Source organism: Amphiprion ocellaris, chromosome 8 (assembly GCF_022539595.1).
Source record: "Amphiprion ocellaris isolate individual 3 ecotype Okinawa chromosome 8, ASM2253959v1, whole genome shotgun sequence".
Classification (NCBI taxonomy): Eukaryota; Metazoa; Chordata; class Actinopteri; family Pomacentridae; genus Amphiprion; species Amphiprion ocellaris.
Genome location: NC_072773.1, coordinates 12,174,565 through 12,187,206, shown reverse-complemented (window position 1 = coordinate 12,187,206; position 12,642 = coordinate 12,174,565). Strand labels below are relative to the sequence as shown.

The 12,642-nt window shown below is 39.1% G+C and overlaps 1 protein-coding gene across 1 annotated transcript in view; it reads left to right on the top strand.

The window, feature by feature from the left end:
* The window catches only part of mtor (mechanistic target of rapamycin kinase), a 97,417-nt gene that overhangs the window by 43,463 nt on the left and 41,312 nt on the right, over positions 1–12,642 (top strand). The gene's annotated exons all lie outside the window — the stretch shown is intronic.

The following is a 12,642-nucleotide window of genomic DNA, read 5'->3' as shown; positions in this document are numbered from 1 at the left end:
ATAATGGAATTGGTAGTCTTTGTAGATGATAATAATTATATATATATATATATATATATATATATATATATATATATATATATATATATATATATATATATATATATATATATATATATATATATATATATATGCATGTTTATGTGTCGTTGTACTCTGAACTGAAAGCATAGGACAAATGAAGTTTTAAAAAAATCAATGTAGAAATCAAAAAGTATTCTAAATTTTGACTCATCCAAGTAGCCACCTTTGGCAGATACAACAGCTGAATACTCGTGGCATTCTTTCCACAATGGAAAGTTCTTCCAACTTTTCCATAAATGTGTGGCACTTGTAGGTTGCTTTGCTTTCACTCTTCTGTGCAGCTCGTCCCAAACCAGCTCCATGGGGTTTAAGTCTGGAGACTCTGCTGGACACTACATGTTTTCAAGCTCGCCACCTTGTTCTTTTTGTCAAGGTAGTTCAGGCTTAGCTTGGACTTATATTTTGGATCATTATCTTGCTGTAGGATGAATCCCTGACCAACTAGAAACATACCAGAGGGTACTACATGGTGCTGCAGAATGCTGTAGTAGCCGTTTTGGTTCAGGGTACCTCTCACTCTGTACAAGTCACCAACCTTGGATCCAGCAAAACAGCCCCAAAGTCTAAGAAATGGCTTTCTTGCTGCAACTTATTTAATTTGAACTAAATAATTCATGGCAAAGTCTGAAATGGACAGGAATCAGAGTGACATGTCTGATCATGTATCTAAGCTTTTATAGATTTACCATTGAATGAATGGCATCGTAACCTTGGACACCTAGGGCTAGTACAAGTTACCATGAATTCGAATTTCAAAATAATATAGTGGACAATGATCTGCAACTCTGTTAAACCTGGTCACGTATGGGGGTCAAATAAACTGTTCCATATTTTCCATAATGAGGGACACAGTATGCACCAAGGCATTCTCCAGTTCTCGGAGTGGCAGACTTCATGTCCTGGCAGATCATCCAGAGGTCCGGTGGCTTAAGCTGGTGATGGCTACCAGGTGGCGTCTGTTGTCATACAGTGGATGCAGGCCAGGCGAGGGCCGTCTCCTCACCACTGCACAAACCAGTAGCTGGGACAAACAGTACTGCAGGGGAAGAATGTGGATTATTCACTATCCCTTTAGAATAGTTCTCCTTGGTTTGCGTAAGCACAGTTGGCCATGTGCCATTGCTTCAAAGAGACATTTCGTGACACTGGGATGTAAAACAGTTGTGTCACAAGGCAGAAAACAAAAACCACTTGAATCAACATTTAGAGGCCTGATCTTTTTTTTCTGCCAGCCATTAAGAGTTATTAGCTTAGAGTGTGATCTCAGGCATTTTAGTAGTTGATTACAAGCATTCATTACTTCCTTGTCTATATCCAGGCATGTAGAATATATTCCTCATCTACCCAGGTTAAGTATAAACACTGTATATGTGAAAACTTCGACCTAACAGATGGTTGACCAACAGATGCCGGTTTTCTGTTTACAACTCGTGTAATCCTTCTGTTTAAATGAGATCACGGGACCCACTGCTTGTTTCCATTGTTTAGAACAAAAATCATTTAGAGCATAAGTCAATTACAATTGAACAACGCAAGATGAGTAGATCAAAGAACTGACATATTTCACTGGAAATATTTAATGGATAATTTGACTGACATTGTTGACAATATGTAGTCTGAGGAAACACAGAAGCATTGTTTATGGAACTCTTTTTCCACATAGCAACAACAGCATGCCAGTGACGTAACTGTCAGGCTTTGTTTTTTCTTGGGCCACTGGAGACGCTTTGTTCTGTTGGCCTCTTGACCTGAAGGTGAGGAACCCAGCAGACACATTCTGCAGCAGTGTCCCAGTGTGGTGATAGTGTGGTGTTAGCATGGATGGAATGGTTTCTCCGGCTGATGTCTCAATGGCCCCCTAACAAGCCTGACTTGCTGGAGAAAAAAGAAAAGCATAAAAATGTCATGTAAAGTTATGTAATTGTCAGCTTACCTATTTTTACTAAAACTACTGAATGTACATTCAACAGGGACGTTTTTGTTCATTTGGCATTATGTGCAATAGCTGTCAACTAAAAAAGGTGCTGCATTTCAAAGCATTGGTTGATTTTGGTCATTTCAAATAAATAGTTTCAAAGTTTCTCTATCATGCTGCAGCATCTGCTCCGTAATGAAACAACCACCCTTTTGTCTTGGTGTTTTTGGAGAAACAAGAGACAGTGGGCTAGTCCTATGGTGTCAGAGAGAAGTTCAAAGCTCTTTTAGCCACACTCATCCCAGGATAATCTGGAAGGAAGTGGGTGAAGGAGGTGAACACTTACTTTGCCCCTATGCTTATCTTATGCAGTGATGCACTGCTGTCTTTTAATACAGATGACGAGAGGATGAAAAGATCTGTCTGATCATAACAGCATGTTGCTCATTACTCAAAGATGTGCACATGCCACACTCGAGGATTTATGTTGTGCTTATGTCTTAGAAGCTTTGAGTTTGGGTTCTCCTTTTAGATGATGATGAGTGACTCTGTTCAAACATGGCATTGTTTGTGAAGATATTGTCAGAATGAAGAATGGTGTGTTGGTTGTGTCATTTATATAATGGTTTGAGATCTCTATGTTATAATTTGGCTTTTTAAAGATTATACATGTTTAGACCTCTTCAGTCCTTTCATTTTTTTGGTTTTCTTAGTTTATTTTATTGCCTTATGTGAAGCACATTGATTTATCTCTGTGTTTTAAAGGGACTGAACAAATAAACCTGCCTTACTGTGACTCGTTCACCTCTGATTCATGTGTCAACAGTGAGTAGTGGGGGGCACTCGTGTGCATGTGATGGAGTAGACGTGTTTTGCCAGTGCTCCTCTCAGAGGTTCCAACAAAAGTTCAGTAATACCGCAAATATCAGCACACAGGCTGACAAAGTGTGTCTGCTCCCTATATTAGCAAATGGATGAACCACAATGCTGAAGTCTCAAGTTTCCAACAAGGCAAAAGCTGTTGACAGCCAAGTCACTGGAGCTTCCACTAATGCTAAGGCTTACGTTAACGCTGATACTGAAGACAGGCCTGTTAACTCTCTTACCAGCTTGGAGAAACCACCGGACTATGCCATGCTATGTCGTGTTATCAACAAGCATTTTGACGCATTTTAAGCCAGCTTTCAGACACTCACAACAATGCAAGCCGAACTGCAGGTCTGTACGGCTAACAAGAGTTAACAATTTGCCACCATGAAGCATGGCTGCAGGAGCTAGAAGCTAAGTGCTCAGAACTAACTACCTAAAACAAACTACTCCACGGCAAAGTACTAGACCTGGAAGCTAACACCCAGAGATGCAACATCAAGATTGTGGGGATACTAGAGGGCGAGAAGAATGGTAAATCCGCAGAATTTGTTTCCAGTTTTATACCCAAGCTGCTTGGGGAGGAAAACTTCCCACACCGATCAAAGTAGACCGTGCACATGGCTCTCTCCAGCCAAAGCCAGTGGCCAGTGACAGGCCACGAATCATTGTCGCCTGTATCCATCTCTTTCAGGCAACAGAGTCAGTTTTACACCACGGTAGACTGCATGACATGGAGTGTAAAGATAACACAGTTTTGATTTTCCCCGATTACACCAACGAGGTGATGACACAACACTGAGCCTTTCGGGATGTGATGCAGTTGCTGCGTAATGGAGGAATCAAACACACCCTGTGATACCCGGCTAGACTGCATATTTATCAATGCCACACACTTGACAGAGAAGCACCTGTGATATTCAGCTATACAAAAGAGGCAGCGTGAAGAAATTTAATTACTACACTGCTGGCTAACCCGCTAAACAAACATTCGTCATCTATCGTTCACCCTTATCATACAGGGTTTATACCAGGCAGGTTTTCCTATTCCAATGTAAGGCGCCTTCTTAATGCCATTTACACTGAACACACTGAACAGTACCAGCGGAGCAGCTATTCTAGCTCTAGATGTGCAAAAGGCTTTCGATCAGGTTCAGTGACTCTATATGTTTGAAGCATTACGTAGGTTTGGATTTGGCAGTTCACATATGCGAACCCAGGGTGCTCTAATCTAACGAATGGCGACAAATCAGCTTTGTTCTCTCTTCACCACTCTATCCAGCAAGTCAAGTCAGCTGATTTGCGACCATCCCTTAGCTGCGAAAAGAAAAGACAGGCACCTAGTGTCCAGGTGGACTGGTGAAGGGTTGTCACACTATTAATTGTGTAGAGCCTGTTCACTTGGTTCCTATTTTTTCTTGTCAAAAAATGGAAAATGCTGAAAATAAAGTCTTAAAGGAACAAAAACAGCGAGTAATACAGTATCACTTTGTTTTGAAACTCAGTCATGGTGTTTGCAAGTGTCCATGGCTGATGTCTGAATGGGATTGTCGTAACTTTTCTAGGAAAACAGCTAGTCTGTGCTAAGCTGATCACTGTGATACAATGAACAATTCAGAATATTTTGAAACTTACAATTTCTCCAACAGAAGAGTTTTAGAATTAAGGGGGAAAAATGACTGTATTGTACATCGTAACCATCTAAACCCCAAGACCTGCTGGCAGGCTTGAGGGACATGTTTTCTTTAAAAAAAAAATCTCAAAAATATCACTATTTATAGGATCCAGAAACTTTAAAACAGACAGGTGACCAACTTTTCATTAGAAAACTTCGCCAAATCTAAGATTAAAATTATGTTTTATAGAAATCGCTTTATTCTAAATGTGTCATTTAAAGAGAAACTGTTTGCTCTATCCAAATTCTTTAAAAACTAAAGATGCTCTCGTAATCATTTTCTGAGAAAATGCAGGTGTTGCTTTAGTTTCAGCACTTCAGTAACATTTTTTTTTGCAGTTTGCATTCTTACTTGACATATTTTCTCATAAGTATTAGTTCATCTTGGCATTTTCAAATGCCATTTTTCCTGGGAATAGGTTGTTTCAGAGACAGAGGTTGTTTCAAGAAGTGTTCCCAGCTGTAGTCTGCTAAGACAACTTCTGCGCAATGGAAAAACCTCCCCCAAAGTGCTAGATAGTTACGTTCTTTCTGCCTGGGAGTATTGTTGATTGCATTTTGGCTGCCCTGTAAATGAATAGTTCTGTTGTCACAAAGGCCCGAGAAGTGTCAGACAGCCAGTATCGTTTTTCCATTCTGCATGTATTAAAAGCATTTGCTGTTTTGAATTCCATCAGTCACATGAACGGATTCATACTTTGTAAATATCTAAATTACTGCTTACAGCGCCCAGATAGCTCAACTGGTTGAGTGGGTGACCCACGAACACAGGCTATATTCCCCGACACAGCGGCCTAGGTTCTATTCTAGCTCACGGCACTTTGCTGCAGGCCTTCTCCACATTCTTCTCTCAACTTTCCCGTCTGCCTCATGAGCTGTCTAATAAAGCCAACAAAAGGCCAAAAAAAAACTTAAAAAATAATAAATTATTGCTTGCAACAGCCTTTAGCCAAACCAAAAATGTTACACTGTGTATTGGAAACTTTTTCCCTTGTTAAATTACACCTCTCCCACCTGCACTGGATCAACTACGTCTCATCATACGTCATGACCATTTCTATAACTTCGACCAAGCCATCAAAATTATGCATGTGTGATATCCTCATAATGAACCTGACCTATGGAGTTGATTTAAAGTTTTTCAGGTCAACGTCCGGAAAACATGCAATTTCTGGGCTTTTCTTCCTCTTGTCACAATTTATTTACTGTGAGCTCATTTTTCACTGCAATATTAAGTCCTAAACCTCTATGGAAACAGCACAACCATGGATAGAAGTAGAGAGACGCCACAAAGGTCTGTTGTGCAGTATGACACAGTAGAAAAAAGCCATAAATCATGAAGAAGAAAAAATAAAAGTTGAATTTCTTGATTACTCACCTGATTATTTATTTTACAAAAAATGGAAACTCTGAATCTTTTTTTTACCACTTGCATTTTACTACTTACATTGTAACTTAGTTCCATACTTTTCTTGCTGTAATGTAAAAAGCAGTTGAAAAGTCAGATTTTTTGTCACAACTGTTAGATTCAAGGTTGCACCAAGGAACCCCCCTCCCCTGAATCTGGGTAGAGCAAATTATTTTATTCTTACTGGTTTTTTTTATATAAAATATGCACACTAAAATTAATTTAGTGAAACGTGACAATTTTAAGCTTGAATTTGGTTAAGTTTTCTCAGAATATTTAAGAGAGCAGAGTAGTTGATATTGACTATTCAATGATTCCTTCTGTTTTCATAATTCATGACTGATGAAAAGTGCAATTTTAGTTATTTTTTTCAAAACAAAATATACCTTTCAAACTCGCCACTGGTTTGGGATTTACAGGGGTAATTGTGCTTTCCTTGACAATACAGCAACACAGATGTACACGTGTGGACAAAATTGTTGATACCCTTCTGTTGAAGAAAGAAAACCTACAATAGTCACTGAAATAACTTAAAAATGGATGGGAATTAGCCTTTTGCTAAATCTGACTTCTTTACGGCGATCTTGTGTGAACTATTATGAGATTGTACGTTCATTAATATGCACTGTCCACGTCCAAAAAGAAAAAGAAACTGACAAAAGTAATTATCAATCTAAATTTTATGAAAATTAATTAATGAAAATTATACATTGCTTTTGAATTGTGGTTCAACAGAATAATTAAAAAAGAAAAACAAACTTATGAAACAGGCCTGGACAAAATTTATGGTACTTTGAACTTAATATTCTGTTGCATAACCTTTTGAGGCAATCACTGCAATCAAGTGATTTCTGTAACTCTCAGTGAGACTTCTGCACCTGTCGACAGTTATTTTGGCCCAACCTCATGAACAAACTTCTCCAGCTATCTCAGGTTTGAAGGGTGCCTTCTCCAGACGCCATGTTTCAGCTCCTTCCACAGATGTTCAATAGGATTTAGATCAGGGCTCATTGAAGGCCACTTCAGAATAGTCCAGTGTTTTGTTCTTAGCCATTCTTATGGAGGACCCATGACCAAGACCAAGCTTTCTGACACTGGGCAGCACATTTCTCTCTAGAATACCTTGATAATCATGAGATTTCATTGTACCCTGCACAGATTCAAGACACCCTGTGTCAGATGCAGCAAAGCAGCCCCCGAACATAACAGAGCCTCCATGTTTCACAGTAGGGACAGTGTTCTTTTCTTTGTATGCTTCATTTTTGTGTCTGTGAACATAGAGCTAATGTGACTTGCCAAAAAGCTCCAGTTTGGTCTCATCTGTCAAAAGGACATTTTCCCAGAAGCTTTGTGGCTCATCAGTATGCATTTTGGCAAATTCCAGCCCCCTTTTTTATGATGGTGATTGGTGTCCTCCGCAGTCGTCTTCCATTAAGTCCGCTTTGGCTCAAACAGTGATGGATGATGCAGTTTGACACTGATGTACCTTGACCTTAGAGTTCACCTCTAATCCCTTTGGAAATTGTTCTGGGCTGTTTGGTTACCATTCATACTATGTGTCTCTTCAGCTTGTCATCAATTTTCCTCCTGCAGCCACGTCCAGGGAGGTTGGCTACAATCCTGCGGATCTTAAACTTGTGAATAATATGTGCAACTGTAGTAACGGGAACATCAAGCTGCTTGGAGATGGTCTTATAGCCTTTACCTTTAACATGCTTGTCTAGAATTTTCTTTCTAATCTCCTGAGACAACTCTCTCCTTAGCCTCCTCTGATCCATGTTCAACGTGGTACACACCATGTCACCAAACAGCACAGTGACCACTTTTCACCTTTAAATAGGCAGACTGATTGATTACAAGTTTGAAGACATCTGTTAGGCTAATTACAGGACCCACCTTAGTTTAACATGTCCCTATGGCCAATTTCAATCTTTTCTGGGGATACCATCACTGGTGAAGCCCAATTTTTCCTTTGTGGGCTTTACATACATATTAACCTCTGAGATGGGAATAGTCTACAATTTTCTCACTGATCATGCTCTCTTTTCTCAACAAACAGCCAAGACCCTTTATAATAGTTGAGTGATGGGGGTTGGGGATTGTTTCATTGGAGTGCAGGGGATTTTCTCTCCATCTTGCACTATCAATTGTTATTTATGATTAAGAGTTTTATATTTGAAAAGAAAATCTATTTCTCTCCTCCCTCTTGGTGCTTTTTGACTCAAGGTAGTAATATCAAATGTATTAAAGGATTCCAAACCTACTGTATGCAAGGTGGCTTAGAATTTGAAATATGATGAATCGTCTGTGTTGAAAATTTTACAACATGCCTCAGCCTAAGCCCCAACTGAGAGATTCAAACAACATTTTTCATTAAAATACGCCCAAAACATAAACACCATTTTCGTTTTATAGCTGTTGGCCACATAAATGGCAGTGTTGCAGAGTTGTATTTCATCAGTCAAAGGGGCAATAAAAATTCCCAGTCACAAAGTCAGCTCAACAGTAAAGATGTCCTTTCTGTATTTGTCCAAGGATGTGAGCAGTCAAGGCATATGATCTGCACTGATCCTGCAGAATGTTATTGAGTTCTGTCTGCAACTGTTTTGTTTATACACTGCCTGTCCAAAATAAAGTTGCCACTTTGATTTAACTAAGCAAATAGGTAAGAGCCTTCAATTGGATAGTTACTGCAGTGATGAAAATGTTTCAGCAGGCAACAATTTATTTAACCCTAACTGATGCAGTGACAAGCTTCTCATTTCTGAAAAAACATGTTGGAAGACCTATCCTGTGGTCGTGGAAAGGTTGTTAATCTGTTTCAGAAGAGTGAAATTATTGGCCTGCATCAAGCAAAGAAAACGACTAAGGAGATTGCTGAAACTACTAAAATGAGGTTAAGAACCACCTAATGCATTATTAAAACGTGGTCGGTAACAAAGTCGCAGATGATCGTAGGAAATCAACAGGTGAATTCATGGCTATGTTTAATAGTGAAAGTAAGAGTATTTCCACACGCACAATGCGAAAGAAACTTAAGAGATTGTGACTTAATAGCTTTGTAGCTCCAAGAAAACCACTGATCAGTGAAGCTAATCAGAAAAAAAAGGCTTCAATTTGCTTGGTAGCATAAACAGTGGACCATGGAGCAATGAAAGAAGGTTGTGTGGTCTGATGAGTCCAGATTTACCCTGTTCCAATGTGATGGGTGCATCAGGGTCAGAAGAGAGGTGGATGAAGTGATGCACTCATTATGGCTAGTGCTTACAGGCCTGTAGGGGTTAGTGTTATGATCTGGGGTTGATCAGGTTCAGCAACATTATGTTCCCAAAGAATGAGGTCATCTGACTACCTGAATATACTGAAAGATCAGGTCTTTCCATCAATGGAGTTTTTCTTCCCTGATGGCATGGCCACGTTCCAAGATGACAATGCCAGGATTCATGGGGCTCACATTGTGAATGAGTGGATCAAGGAGCATGAGACATCATTTTCACATGTGGATTGGCCTCCACAGAGTCCAGACCTCAGCCCCATTGAGAATCTTTGGGATGTTCTAGAGAAGACTTTGCACAGTGGACTCTCCCATCATCAATACAAGATCTTGGTAGAAGATTAATGCAACTCTGGACAAAAATAAATGCTGTGACACTGCAGAAGCTTATGGAAACATTGCCATGGTGAATGTGTGTCGTTCTCAGAGCCATAGGCAGTCCAATGAAATATTAGATTGTGCAACTTTTATTTGGGACAGGCAGTGTATTGTAGTCTATCAGGCCTTTTGCAAAAGTGGTATCAAGGATGTTCCCTTCCGAACTACTGTGGACAATAACAGCATGCCTCGACCTCATTTAGGGTTTAGAATTAAACCTGAAAAATGATTGAGGATGCACAGAATATTGCCTGAATTAGATGGTAAGATGTAATAAATACTGACAGTTTAAGAGTTTAGAACCTCAGCTCGAGCTCTTTATGGTGATGTCTCCCTGCCTCACGGGAAACTAATCAGAGAAAGTTTTGGAAGTGCGCAAAACAGAGGCTTGACAGTGATCTCAATAAGTTTTCTGCTTGCTAATAAGTTGTAATTTGAGAACGTTGTGTGAGCCTTGTCATCTGGTTATATTTAGACTGTGTGTGCTTGGAGCTGGAAGCCATATGGTTTCAGCCGAGGGACAATGAAATCTCCTGGGTCTGCAGGAGAGAAAGCCCTTATTCTGATTTGTCTTCTCAGATAAAACCACATCTGGGCAGCTTTAGCATACTTCAGCAGCTTGTGTGTGGTGGGATACAAGAGGATCACTGTTCTTTTGGTATCTAAAAGTTGATTATTTGACAACAGAAGAAGTCATTTGTAGACCTAATTTAAATGATCAAGTGTACACAACATTTCCCCACGACATAGTCGGTGTTATTCAAAGTCCTGGGTGGTAGTTACTTAATTGGTTGCTAAAACACTGCGTGGCACTTTATCAAGCTCCATGAGAGTCACAGACAAATGCTTATTTACCAAAATGAGCTCATTTTCTCATGTTATGCAATCACACTCTGTCTAATTTGATTTCCTTGAAGTCGTGAAGTCTTACTCCCGCCGTCATCTGTTTATATCAGCAGCTTTCCAAAACATCTGAAATGATCTTGCAGAGTAATGTTCATTGTTCTGCAAGATCTGAGGATAAGATGTGTATCTTGCTTGGTTTAATAAGTAACAGAATTTTATTAAAGTTCTAAAGACCTTGGTGTAACTTTTATGGAAATTTGACTATTATACACTGTTCTGCTTTACCAAATCTCCAGACTGTCATTCTGTCGTTAAATAATCTTGTGTTACGTATAGAAACATTGTCATGAACAGTTCTACAGATTTTAATTGAAAAAGAAAAAACTGCACTGACTTTATTTCACAACACAAAAAAAATTGAACAGGTCACAGAAATGTGGTCTTTTGTCTTCAGCTATGTGCAAGATTGCTCCTGTTGTGATTTTTTTGTTATTTTACCTATCATCGTGCAGGCCTGTATCAGCAGGTCACTAAGCTTTGGCATGACCACTTGCTGTGCCATTTCATCACATTTTTTGCCCTTTACCCTGTTTCAGCCCAGGTTTCTAACATATATGCTTGAATATCCTTCATCAACTTTTGCCTGCTGTCCTCAGGAACTCCACTGCATACCAGCACTCTTCAAACGCTACATTTTACAGATGTATTGGCCGTGCCTGCACATGGGTTTTGCAGTTGAGGAAATATAATAGACTTGCGGCTCATATAAGTGATTCCAGATGTGGCGGTGGTGTGGTGCGGTGCACAAACGGGAATAGTGGTGTCTTGACAGATAACGCATCATTTGTCAAACAGGCATGACAGATGTCAATAGCTGTATTTGCTTTTCACAATGAACACCTTTGCTGAAAGATAAAGCATTTATTTAACATCAGCAAAATGCATTGAGGCGGATTTCTTAGTCGACCCCTATTGGGGTATACTTCTAGTAAGTGTCTTAAGCATTGCCAATACTAAAGACCTTGGAATGCAATGAGAGATAGTGTCCTTTTTCCTGATTCTACATTATAGCAATCTTGGCATTTACAGTTTCCTCCACTGAGAGTTGGCCATATTATTATTATTATTAATAATAATAATAATAATAATAATAATAATAATAATAATAATAATAATAATAATAATAATAATAATAATAATAATAATAATACATTAATTATTGAAATGGATGAAATAAAGTGGACGGAGAGTTTTCCATATGCTGATAATTTTTCTTTTTTTTGCCATTGACTCTTAATGTGTTGCAACATCAACGCAGCTACATTAGGAATTTTAATAGCAGAAGTAAATCAGCTACAGTTTTCTGCAGTTAATAATATTTTCACAATAATGCACAATGTCTTATTGATTCTAATAACTGATCTCATGATGCCTTTTTTTACTGTAGTAACATTAGTTCAGCTTCTTCTGTCTTATTGGGTAATATATTTTAAACAAGAAAAGCAAAGAGCACAGTACTCCACCAAGGCAGCTCAGTCGTATGATTTCCGACGGACGAGTCTGCTGCAGTCGATTTGTAGTAGGATCGCAATCGTGATCGTCAGCAGGCAGCTGACGTAGCCTTCACTTATTGTCATAGTTACAGTGATGCTGTGCCGCTGTCTCACAATGATACAGAAATCTTGAACAAATCCGTTAATCCAGACTATAAGCCGCATCACTGCCAAAATCTAATCACTTGGTCCTTATGTCATTTCTGACCTTCCCTGAAAATTTCATCCAAAACCATTAGTCTGTTTTTGACTAATGTTGCTCAGAGACAGACGGACAAACATATGCCAATCGTCACATAACTGCACCGTGTTCCTTGGCAGAGTAACAAATACATTAACAGCAATTAATTGATTTTAAAAATAGTCATTAACATCTCTAATCAGTACTGTTTGTGGGTGGGAAGCTAGTGATGATCGCAACCTTGTCTCTGCACTACTGACTCCGACTGGTCAGTTGATGTTTGTATGTAGAGTTTAGGCAACTAAAACCTCTTTCTGAAAGTAGCTGGTAAAGTAGCAGGTCTCAACACCATTCTTGGGACAAGATTTTTCTTGCAGCTAATGTTGGATTTAGCTCTGTCAACACACTGAAGGTGTCAATAATTTCTTCTCATAAAAAGTTAGACATTTGAAACACTATTA